The sequence below is a fragment of the Mixophyes fleayi genome, chromosome 7 (assembly GCF_038048845.1).
Source record: "Mixophyes fleayi isolate aMixFle1 chromosome 7, aMixFle1.hap1, whole genome shotgun sequence".
Taxonomy (NCBI): domain Eukaryota; kingdom Metazoa; phylum Chordata; class Amphibia; order Anura; family Limnodynastidae; genus Mixophyes; species Mixophyes fleayi.
In genome coordinates this window covers 44874543-44887336 of record NC_134408.1, presented here as the reverse complement: position 1 = coordinate 44887336, position 12794 = coordinate 44874543, and positions in this window count along the sequence as shown.

Below are 12794 nucleotides of genomic sequence, written 5' to 3'. Positions count from 1 at the left end.
TAATGTTGAATGATCAGAGGTTCCTATTATTAAAAACAAGGTCACATTAGATTAATTGGTCAAAAAGACCCCATGTAGTCTAAGATAGCTTCTCCCAAGCCTTTACAAGAGAAAGCTGACATGTACAGTATACAATTAAACTTTAGCTTGCACAGCATATATAAAGAATCGTCATCCAGATAGAGAAATATATGGAACTTATTTATTACTAACATTTATTTACATAATGCCAGCAAACAGTGCTTTACAATTAGGAACACACAGTAATAAAATAACACTTGGTATGAGCTAAGAGATAAGAAAACCCTGCTTATTTATATATAGGAAAACAGGAGTTTTATTATGAGGTTTAGTGCCACAAATTGCAATCTGGCTGGACCAATATTCAATTAGAAGAAAATGCTTAGTGGGGCTATATGCATTCACAGCAATGTTGGTTTATGGATGTTTGAGCTTAGAAAGAGAAAGTCTTGTGTAGAAGGTTGAACTTGAATTTGATCGGTCTACTTGTTTTTGGGGGGAATGGTTTGGCATGCAGATTAATTTCAGCAACAATGGTAGGCATAATAAAACTCTTTTCTAACATCTCTCCCTACCTCACTCAAAAATGGTCCCTTCCAGCCCTTATGAAACAAAAGTGACTGACAGAGTAGGGTTTATGCAAGAATTGGAGGCCATGTATCTGGAAGCTGTGGCCTTGACTGGGAGCAGCAGTTGCCAGCCAAAGCTCCCGGTGTCCCATAAGAAGTCTCTAAATATGAAACCCACCCTTAGGAGGCCAGCGATGGACAGTGAGGGTAATCTGCTGTTTTCAGCACTTGAGATAGCAAAGACGTACAATGAGATGCACTGCAAAGGTGATCCCCAGCACCAATAACTTCACCACTCCATACAGTCATGGCCAAAAGTTTTGAATGACACAAGTATTGGTTTTCACAAAATTTGCTGATTCAGTGTTTTTAGTCCTTTTTGCCTGATGTTGCTATGGTATACTGAAGGGAGTGGGTTCACTCACAATTCTGCCTAAGAACACAGCCATGAATAAAGAATGGTACCAAAACATCCTCCAAGAGCAACTTCTCCCAACCATCCAAGAACAGTTTGGTGACGAACAATGCCTTTTCCAGCATGATGGAGCACCTTGCCATTAGGCAAAAGTGATAACTAAGTGGCTCGGGGATCAAAACTTCAAAATTTTAAGTCCATGGCCAGGAAACTCCTCAGACCTTAATCTCATTAAGAACTTGTGGTCAATCCTCAAGAGGTGGGTGGGCAAACAAAAACCCACAAATTCTGACAAACTCCAAGCATTGATTAGGGAAAAATGGGTGGCCATCAGTCAGTATGTGGCCAAGAAGTTGATTAACAGCATGCCAGGGCGAATTGCAGAGGTCTTCAAAAAGAAGGGTAAACACTGCAAATATTGACTCTTTACATAAACTTAATGTAATTGTCAATAAAAGCCTTTGACACTTATGAAATGCTTGTAATTTTACTTCAGTATACCATAGCAACATCAGACAAAGTTCTAAAAACACTGAAGCAGCAGACTTGGTGAAAACCAATATTTGTCATTCTCAAAACCTTTTGGCCATGAATGTACAGTAAATGGCTGCAGGGGGAGATCCAGGGCGATCATTTTAAGCTTACTCTCCGCAAGATTGGAACTCCCCTGAAAGCCTGCGAACCATGGCCAAAACACCTGCCATGCAGCAGCACCAGTAGTGCTAATAGATTCCCATGCTGCACCCAAGTGCAATGTGGAACACATCCGAATCCTTGTCAGGAGGTGAACTTTACAACATTCTAAGAAGAAAAAAAAAAAAAGCAATAAAGCTGACACAATGTTAGAAAAACATTGAAAGCCCAAAAGGCATTACATGCAATGCAGTCAATAAAGGACACAAATTATAATGCCTTGTGTGATATGGCTAAAATAAATAAAGTTTTTAAAGCACGTTACAAAGCACTTTACAAACTACCATCCTCTTAATGAAAACGTAACCTGTAAAAACTGACTATTTGTCCTCTAGTAAATGAACTAAGATCAATAATTCTGTACCAGTACCAAACCTTATATCCTATTTTGAAACTTTTTGCCTCTAACATAATCCCTCACGTGAAACGATCTTTCAATAGTCTATTATTGTTAAGCTAACAGCTCTTGTCATAAACTTGCAGAACTAGTGGTAAAGGTATTCGCCTTTAGCAGCCGCCTTTCCCGTAGAGCTTGACACTCGCAGGTACTCAGATGCCCCCAGGTCTTAACTCTAATGTAGTGCAAGTTTATGAACAATAGTGCAGCAGAAAGGTAGGAGGAAGGAAAATGGATGGTAGCAGGTAGTCAGGAACAAGCCGAGGGCAGGGGCCCATAGCAGAAGGATGTTTAGGAACAGGCACTAAGGTAAGGGCTGGCAGCAAACAGGAATATCCAAGTAACAGATCAGAGGTCAGGGCAATCCGCAAATGAGCAGGGTTCAAATAACAAGCCAAGGGTCACAACGAAAGGTCAATACAGAGTACTGCAGAATCCACAGAACACACAAACAGCAGGTCAGCAATGCCTTAAGAGATGCTATAATTGGCAGAGAGGCTGAGCCCTCCCTGCCTTATATACAGAAACTGGCCAAACATAGCTAGTGGGCAGGGAACTACTAATGAACCCCTCAGACTGCGCATAATTAATTAACTTGCTTTGCCCCTTCACTGATTGAAATGGCGTTGCCCTGGAAACAGCTGAGACAGAGCTCCTGGAAATGACGTCCTGGCTGTTTTCATGGCAGCCGGGATGCAGGTAAGAGCAAGTGGTGCTGAACCGCCGCTTGTAACAATTATAAGTTGAGTTAGTTTTTTTTCTACCCTGACATGATCAAAATTAGTTATTCCAAAGTCAAGAAAGAACCCTTTGATTTGCATCAATTACTGTTCAATCAGATTTGACCTACCCAGATTCAATTCAATCAAGATCCATCTTGAGCAGGTGGGTTTTGTTTCATCCAGGCAGGTGCTTGATAAGACCAGAAGAACAAGAGATATTATCTACCACATTAACAAAAATCAATACCCCTTCTTTGGGGCTTCAACTGAATGCTTTAAAGGACTTTGACAGAGTAATATGGTTTTTTTTATGAAACAAACCCCAGTTCAATTTGTCTTTAAATGCAAATTATTGCAAACAATCACAGTATATATAGATGGTTTAAAGTGGAAATCCCATTAGAAAACCAAGTTTTTTATTTTTTTAACATAAATTACTGTGTCGGTTATAAGAAGAATGGTGGAAGGCTGCATTAATGATTTATGGTTCTGGACTACCATGGCAACCACAGTCATATGGCACATGATATAGTGAGTACAGAGGCTTTGGAGATTTTTGTTGTTATAAAAGAACCATACACTTTATGCAATAACTTGACACTTTTTGAATACTTGCGTCTTAAAAGTAGCCCATATCCCATTAAAAGAAAACAAAACAAAAGACATAAAACAGTTACTTAATGGCCATGTAAAAGATCTGAAAAATATGGTTATATTTCAACAAAACAAATAACACACGAATTGCAACTAGGCAATTTAAAGGCATAAATATAACTTGACAATGTTCATTATTTATTTAATAATAGACCTAAAACAGATGAACTGACACTTTAGCTGTCTGCAAAACCATTTTTGAAAAGGAAAGTCTCTGAGCAAAATCTACAGGAAGTGGAAAAGATAGAAAGCCATAGAAGGAAATGGTCTGTGTTTCAACATACCACAACTCAAGGGGGATCTCTATAGTTTCTCCACCACCACTGCCAAATTGATGCATTCAACTGTGCCCTCTGCAAACCCTCAACCTTTCTCACCGCATGCAAGATATCAACCACAATCACTTCACAGGGTTCTACTGCCTAATGCAGACCTGACACTGTGCTATCCTTGTGAAGTACCTAACCACTACACTAACTTAATAAAAGGTGCTCAACTCAAAGTTCCCACACCTCTTGAATGCCCTGTTATCAAAGTAACTGAGATCTGAGAGAGAAAGGAGACCCAGGGTGTGTGAAACTCTCATAAACCCTTAAGTTGAAGGGATATTAAAGCAAGAAATGGTCCATCATCTCCACTTCCCTTAGACACTACTCCCATGGGCAGCCACGATTATCGGCCCTTCTGTGCTTTAAATTTCTTTTCACATAAAGCCTGTCATGAAAGAAGAGCCAGAAGAAGTCTCTGTACTTCGGGGTTTCCTCTGGGAGTTCACCAGAGCTATACTTGCCTTATAGACACTGCCCAGACAATCCAGGTAACTACTAATAGCTCATGAAAGCCGGAATGCAAAATTCTCCTCTCCAACTCCTTTCTAGAAGAGCTCTTGACCTCCTCCACTCTAATTCGCCCTCAACTTGGCACCTTCAAACCAAGAGACACATAGGTCAGGAGATACCTATGGGGATCTCAGAAAATCATCACAGCACCTTCTCCTATCCATACGCTGAGAAAAGGAGAAACCCAGACCTTGAAACTATCTATCTATCCATCTATTTCCACAGACTGGTTACCCATGCTGCTAACCTTCACAGCTGCCTCATTAGCAATTGTTTCACTGCTGTTACTCTTCACAGACAGTTTTCCTTTGCTTTTAGTAGACAAATTAACATTAGCCATGCAACTGTTATCTTTCACAAACAGCAACAATAACACTATTATCATTATTAGTACTTTTGAGTCCCTGACTCACGCTCACCACCCACCAACTGTGTGCTTGTGTCCATATTGTATTCTATCTCTACTATAGATTTAAGCAGATTGTTTTCTTGGCTTTTTTCAATACTTAGTTCCTCTTCCTCTGGTACATATGGGGGTGACTGTGCTGATGCGAGAGGTTCCTGTGAGGCAACCACCATACTGTAATCCACTACCTCTCCTCAAGGAAAGCACCTCTTCTGTCACCGCTCTTTTGCAGCTTTGGCTTATTAATTAACCTCCTCTGTTGCTTTGATGCACTCTCATCACCTCTATGGATCTTTCTCTGCTCTGCAGACACCATTAAATTCTCTAGATTTCTCTCTTGTTCATTTAAGATTTCCATCGTGTTGTTAAACTTGCGAGTGTTCGCTACGCAGTCAAAACTGAAGACACAGTTCTTCTGCCTCTGCTTAACTGCAATGTTCTTTTTCAGCCGAGTCACTTCCACCTACTGGACAATAACCACAGCATCATCAGATTCAGTATTCAGTAGATTCAGTATCGTCCGCACTCATGCTCGCCTGCCCTTGTTTCCCCTGCTGCTGGAACCTTCATCCAGGCCGGCTTCACACCGCCGAGAAAACCGCAAGAGGTATTACCCATGGCCCCCTGCTCAGGGACTGGCAGCCCAGACTTATTCGGCTACCTCCTTAGCATATACAGCTATTTCCTCACCCCCTGATGTCTTCTGGGAGATAGGTATCACACCTGCACTGCTTGGCTGCAAACTGTAGCTTTACCCTGAGCCAAGCTAACTCCTGGATTGCTCTGGAGGAGCAGCAACAGTAGGTCCTGAGACCAGGGCCTGGCCTTGATTTTCATGTATAAGGTCTTCATTTTTATCCAGACTGCTGCTCTCTGATAATAAAGGAACTGAAGGTTTTGCAGGCCTCACAGACTGGGATGCCCAGGAGGCTTCATCTTCCTGGGCTTACTCCTAGGAACCGCTGCTTATTCTGGAGCTTCACCAAAATACAACTTCACAGCTTCAGCTGCTGTGTTTGGAACGCCCCCCTGTGCTCTGTCTGCACTGTGACATCCTCCTTGTTCCCCCTCTGCCATCACTGCTGTGAGCCTGTGTCTGTGTAGCAGACTGCATTTTTTGTTTGCCAACCAGAGAGCTATAGTGATTTGTAGGAGGATAGCTAAGAAAATGACTCTAAGATACATGTATAAAAGGTACTTAGAATATTGTTTTTCTTTAAATAACTATGTGGGATTGCTGCTTTAACGTCAAACTCTTTCAAGTTTGCGAATGGGACTAGGCAGAATTGCTCCCTCTTCCTCCTAATACTTGCTTGCCCTTGCCATTGAATCCTTGGCCAACAGAATCAGACTACTTGAAATATCAGGGCTTATAATCATAAATAGATCTCATTATAAAATTGTCCTCTCCACAGATGAGATTCTTTTAACTATCTCTAAACCTTTCACTTCCCTTCATGTGTTTTTCAAAGAACTGTCCAATGTAGGCTCCATATCTGGTTATAGCAATCCCAAATCAGTGGCTCTCCCATTTTACCTTCCAGAACACCTGAAAAGCTTCTTAAACTTTATTTTGATTTTCCGTGGCAAACTGAATGAATTAAGTACCTCAGTGTTAACATCACTAAATCCTATAATCAATTATATAAAGCTAATTATCCATCCATACTTGATAATATCTATCAGGAATTATAGCACACTGGGAAAATCATATATCTTGCATAAATAAAAGTAACACAATAAAAATGAATGTCTTCCCAATCGGCAATACATTCGTATGGAATCATAAAAAAACACACTTGAGAAGAGCAATATTAACCAGGGCACCTGTCACTGGGACTAGAGGGAGGGTTCTGAGGATACCTCTATTCTGCTGGTACTATGGCACAACTTGTTTGAGCCAGCTTGTAGCCTGCCACACAAAGCCACAAGTTAAATGCTGGGTAGATATAGAGAATGACCAAGTGGGAGAGAATTGACTCAATCCCTTGGCTCAAAAAGCAATACAAATCAACAGTTGCTTTGACCTTAAGCATTTCGGGATAATATTTATTTTTATATTTTTATATTTACATTTATATTTACATTTTTATATTTATTCTCTGCCTGTCAGACCACCCCTCATCGCTTTTCCCATATATGGGATCACCCCTCTTTCCCTGGGACAAAGTGGAGAGATGGCCTCTATGGAAAGCAGCGAGTATTACACATTTACACCATGTGATAAGGGATTTTGCCCCACTATCAGTTAGCAACCTGCAAGAAAAATGTTCAATTCCAAACAATAAGTTCTATCAATATCTCCAAATACGCCTAAAAGGCTCAATCTCTAATCTATAATGCAGTCCTGGGGGTAAATGTATTAACCTCCAGTTTTAGCAAATTGACGATAGTCAGTGACTTTGCCTGCCAAATTTAAAACTGCAATTTATTTAAAGGCAAGTTATTGTCGATTTGCTAAAATCTAAGGTTAATATATTTATCCCTTGGTCCCAGAAACACCAACCTTAGAAACACATGAATTGGCCTCGGACATATAGATGGGAGTGAATTTGGATCAAAGAGCTAACTCATTGAAAACTCCTTTAATGTTTACTCCAGTTCCAGAATGACTCCATCACATGTATCCTCAAACCTCCAAGCAATGCTGGAGACAATGTGCCCATATTTTTTCAGCTTCTATCACATTTGGTGGTTCTGTCTAAAAGTTATACCCTACTGGAGTGAAATACAAACGGTAATCACAAACATGACAGAATTAACTCTGAATTAGATTTTTCCAAACTTGCTCCTATGGGCCCCAATAAAAAATGTTAGCAAGCAAACAGACAGGCTCATAATGCACATCTGTTGTGCAGCTTAGTACCTAACTGCACATCACTAGAAAAAAACAAACCAGCTGCATGCCTGCCCTTATATAGCAGAGCAGCATGCAGGGCCCTCTTAAGAACATCTTGGGCCCCCGGGCACAGCAGTGCACTGGGGCCCCTATATATATACAAAAAAAAAGATTATATATATATGGGGGGCCCATCGAAGGCAGCAAAAAAAAAAAAAAACCTGAAAAAAAAGAAGAAAATACCTTGCAGTCAGCTGGCGATCCGGCTCCCTCCATGGTTTCCTCCTCCGTCGTGTTCCGCAATGGATTTCGGGCGGGCGTGATGATGTCACGCCCGACATGCACTGTGAGCGCGACGGAGGAGGAGACCATGGAGGGAGGCGGATCGCCAGCTGACTGCAAGGTATTTTCTTCTTTTTTCAGGTTTTTTTTTTTTTTGCTGCCTCCGACGGGCCCCCCTGGGCTGCAGGGCCCCCGAGCACCTGCCCATTGTGCCCAATGGGAAAGACAGCCCTGGCAGCATGGCACCATGAGCAAGAGAAGGCTGGATGTCGGGTCCGGTACGTCACGCAGCATGGGGTCCACCTGCCATACTGCCAAACCAGCACAGTGCTGGATTTCCTAGGGAGATCAAGTATACAAAACAAAAGTAGCCCCCCTCCCTAGGTTTAACTAGTCCCATGCCAATTAGCACTTAGGCTATTCACACGCCCCTGAGTGGTGGGTTTGAGTTAATTTGCCTTTGGTGCACTACAGGTCCCAGCATGCCCTGGCTGTCATTAAGAGTTTTTGCATGCTGATGCTTGTAGTACCGGTTTAAATACCGACGGCAAATCTCTGACAATCGGCGGTTTTAGATAACTGCCAATTGATACATTTACCCAAGTCCGTTGCAGCATCTCAACACTCTATACCATCCCGGCTCTGGGCATAGTGGACTCCACTAAGCCTATTGCCCCATTTGCTCCTGTTGTCTCTCATTAACCCCTCCTTCTCACAGGCAGGGTCCTCTACCCTATGTTCTATGTATATCCACTTTCCGTCATATGCAACTTGTTCTGTTTACATCTATGCAGTAATGAATTTATGTAATTTGTTGTATGTTCTAACCACTCTACATTGTAATCAATCTAACCATTAATACTATTTAAGATGTATTCTTGTGTGATGTTTCACACCTTCATTGGTACAGAATTAACACCTCTAAGAGACTTTATATGCTATATAATTCATATAACCACTTTATTGTTATACTTGCACTATAAAGTTGATCAGTTTGCGTCAGTATTTTTATAGTAGTTAACATCTACATGGCAGATTGTGATTTCATTGCTGGGCACCCGTTGTTTGATTTATCAGTAATTAGGAGTCTGGATAACTCAATACCCTGGCAGCCATCACATGACTTTTAGGTGTATATTTACTGCGTGTTTGAAAAAGTGAAGATGTTGCCTATAGCAACCAATCAGATTCTAGTTTTTATTTATTCAGTTCATTCTACAAAATGACAGCTGAAATCTGATTGGTTGCTATAGGCAACATCTTCACTTTTTTAAACCCGCACTTTAGTAAATATACCCCTTAGTCTTAGCTAGCAGCACTCTTCACATCTCCTCTAAGTATGTGTGGCAATCTAAAGGAAAGAGAACAGGTTTGGGACTACCCATGGCCTATGATATTTATTACCACATTTATATTCATTCATTTATATTAATCTGTATGGTGAATACTTTCTATCTCTTCATGTCCTTGGTGAATAAATGTTTGATTTCCTCATATTTCTTTTTTAATTTTAGTTTTTGTTTCCTTTTTTCAGATACATTTAGTTCTCTTTCACTTTTTGTAAATTATTCTAAATGGGTTGTTGTTTTATATCCTAATGTAAAGTGATCTTTATCCCTTTTCAATTGCTTTTGGGTTTTTTAGGGTTAATTCTCTTGAACATTCTCAAGGTCTTCAAATGGACTGATAAGGGATTGTACAGTAAACTCTGAATCTCATCCTCTAAAGTTCTCAGATCTGTTCTTCTTTCATCTAAAATAAGCTCAATAAGTGAAAAAAAGTTTTTATGTAAGTTCCATCTTTAAATTCTATTGATGATAAGCTAAAGGATGGATTTGCATTACTTTTTAACTCTTTTGGGATCAGGTGGTGAACCAAATATTGTTCCAGGCTGACCACCTCCCACTAGATTTTATTTCTTTGATCAAAGTTTTTTCTAGTTTTTTAAAAACAGATTCCAAACCCTTATCACATATCTCTATTGTCATATCTTCTTTATTGAAGACTTTCTGTATTAAGCCTTTTCCTGTAGAGTTTTATATCACCTTTGCAAAATTGATTTGAGAAACAGAAGATCAAGACATCGATCAAATTTAAATATGTTTATCACTTTTACACTGTTTTATGTTTTTTTGTTTATCATTATTTGTTTAGATTATGAAATTTGCCATCTATTGATTTATCACAAAACACTTTTTCATTTGAAAATTATTATATATTTTTATAGGTACATAAAACATACCTTATGCCTGTCAGGCATGTGTTTGTGAGAATGAGTACAGTATATATTATGTGTGGGCAATATATATATAGTGTGTGTGTGTGTGTGTGCAGCATATATTATGTGTGGGCAGTATATATATTGTGTGTGTGTGTGGGCAATGTATATATTGTGTGTGTAGGTAGTGTATATAGTGTGTGTGTGTGGGCAGTGTATTGTGTGTGTGGGCAGTATATATATTGTGTGAGTGTGGCAGTATATATGTATCGTGTGTGTGTGTGTGGGGGGGGCAGTATATATTATGTGTGGGCAGTATATATATTGTGTGTGTGTGTGGGGGGGCAGTATATATAGTATGTTAATATATGTAAGGGAATGGGGGATCTTAATATAGTGTGGGAGGTAGGCTATTTAATGGTGGAGTGCAGGTGGGGGCTAATTATTTAATGAGTGCTATTTTATTTGTGGGGTGATGGTGGGGAAATTTAATTTAATATTGGGTCCTATCAATTTAAGATGAGGTGGTTTAGGGCTATTAATTGAATATGGGACTGATTTTGGGGAGGTGTGCTTTTTATTAATTGTAATTGTAAATATGAATTATTTAATGCCTTTGATAGTGGTGGGAAATGGTTATATTAAATGTAAATGCTATTTAATTTATTGCCAGGCTGTTTGGTGGGGAGGAAAATACGTTTATTTATTAAATGTGTGCACTATTATTATTATTATTATTATCCTTTATTTATTAGGCGCCACAAGAGTTCAAGCAGCCCTGACATTAACTATTAATTTAATGTCAGGGCTGCTTGAGGGAAATAGTTCTATTACTAATTGTGAATAGTATTAATCTTATTTAATTTCAAATTTGGGGCTGGTTGCAAGGAGGGAGGCCTAATTATTAAAGGGGGTGCTATTGATTTATTAACAGGACTGTTTGGGGACTCCTAAAGTTTATGTACCTTTTTTTTTTTTTCAAAATAGGGCTCCGACATCCCAGAATCTACACAAGCAGCAACTGAGCTTAGACACCAGCAGCCACAGGTAGGAGAGAGCAGGACCATCTTCCAACTGTCCTCAATATAGTGGGACAGTCCAGAATGTGGGTGACTGTCTCACGTGGGCAGCACAGTGGCCTAGTGGTTAGCGCTTCTGCCTCACAGCACTGGGGTCATGGGTTTGATTCCCGACCATGGCCTTATCTGTGTGGAGTTTGTATGTTCTCCCTGTGTTTGCGTGGGTTTCCTCCGGGTGCTCCAGTTTCCTCCCACACTCCAAAAACATACTGGAAGTTTAATTGGCTGCTATCAAAAATTGACCCTAGTCTATGTCTGTCTCCCTCTCTGTCTGTGTGTGTGTGTCTATATTAGAGAATTTAGACTGTAAGCTCCAATGGGGCAGGTACTGATGTGAGTGAATTCTCTGTACAGCGCTATGGAATTAGTGGCGCTATATAAATAAAATGATGATGATGATGACTTAGTCAGGATTTGGTCTGACTGCAAGGACAGTTGGGAGGTATGTCCTACTTCACACTGTACTGCTTGTGAAGGCAGAGCTGCATCCTGTTTATTTGTCTAAAATGAAGACCATATTACACAATATGGCCACCCCCCCGTCTTAAGTGCCCTGAGCCCCCAGAACCTTAATCCAGCTCTGGCCACACATACAAAGCAAGTCCAAGTGAGACTTGTTGGGTCTGCAAGGTTGTGGAAGCTATTACAGTTTAAAGAGCCAGACTCTCCTGTGTGGAAAGCATGGGAGGATGTGGTTGAGGCCTTACTACAGCGGTTCAGCAGGAAGCTACCAGGGTGCAGCGATTGGCCATCAAGGAAAACCACCAGCAACAGTAGAAAGCTACCAGGGTGCAGCGATTGGCCATCAAGGAAAACTACCAGCAACAGCAGGAAGCTACCAGGATGCAGCAGTCGGCCCTCGAGGGAACCCACAGGCAACAGCGCCAAGACCGCTAAACCCTAACTCCAGTGGTAAAGCAGATGGCCGCAGTGACTAAAACTGTGTCCTCCAGCTGAATCATTAGCTCCAGTATCATAAGCGCTAGTAATATTTTAAAAACCTGAAGTGCTAGGCTGCAACGAAATCCCCCTTCCCCAATAGACACCAGTGCATCGCTGTATGCACCAGTTGCAGATGCATATGACACTAGCTCACTGCAGTAAGTGGAACACACCTCCCAAGAGTCCCATCAGTGAGGACAAAATTCCCTACTATTGGGACGCTCCCTTGGAACAGGGACTGTCCTGCCCAAGTCGGTGCAGGTGGAAGGTATACTATTTTGTGTTCAATGCTTTTTTTTATATACCACTAGATTATTATAGTTTGTGCTGTGTGCACACTTAAAGCTAGTGTCATGATTTTATAGTAGCACTGTTTTTTTTTTATAGCAATCTGCAAGCCAACCTTTTTTACAATATGATAATAGTCTGGTCCTGCTTTTCCTACTTCTTTCATTGCAAATAACTGGACCGATTATATATATATATATATATATATATATATATATATATATATATATATATATATATATATATATGTGTATGTATGTATCTATCTATATATATATCCAACAGATGGCAGTTATGCAAACATACTTAAATATAATGTACCACTGAGCATTAAATGCGCAAATGCCCGAATTTCTTGCGATTACTGTGTCATACTGCCTGTAGTTGCTCACGTTACCCAATGGGTGCATGATATTGATTTTGAAACCAC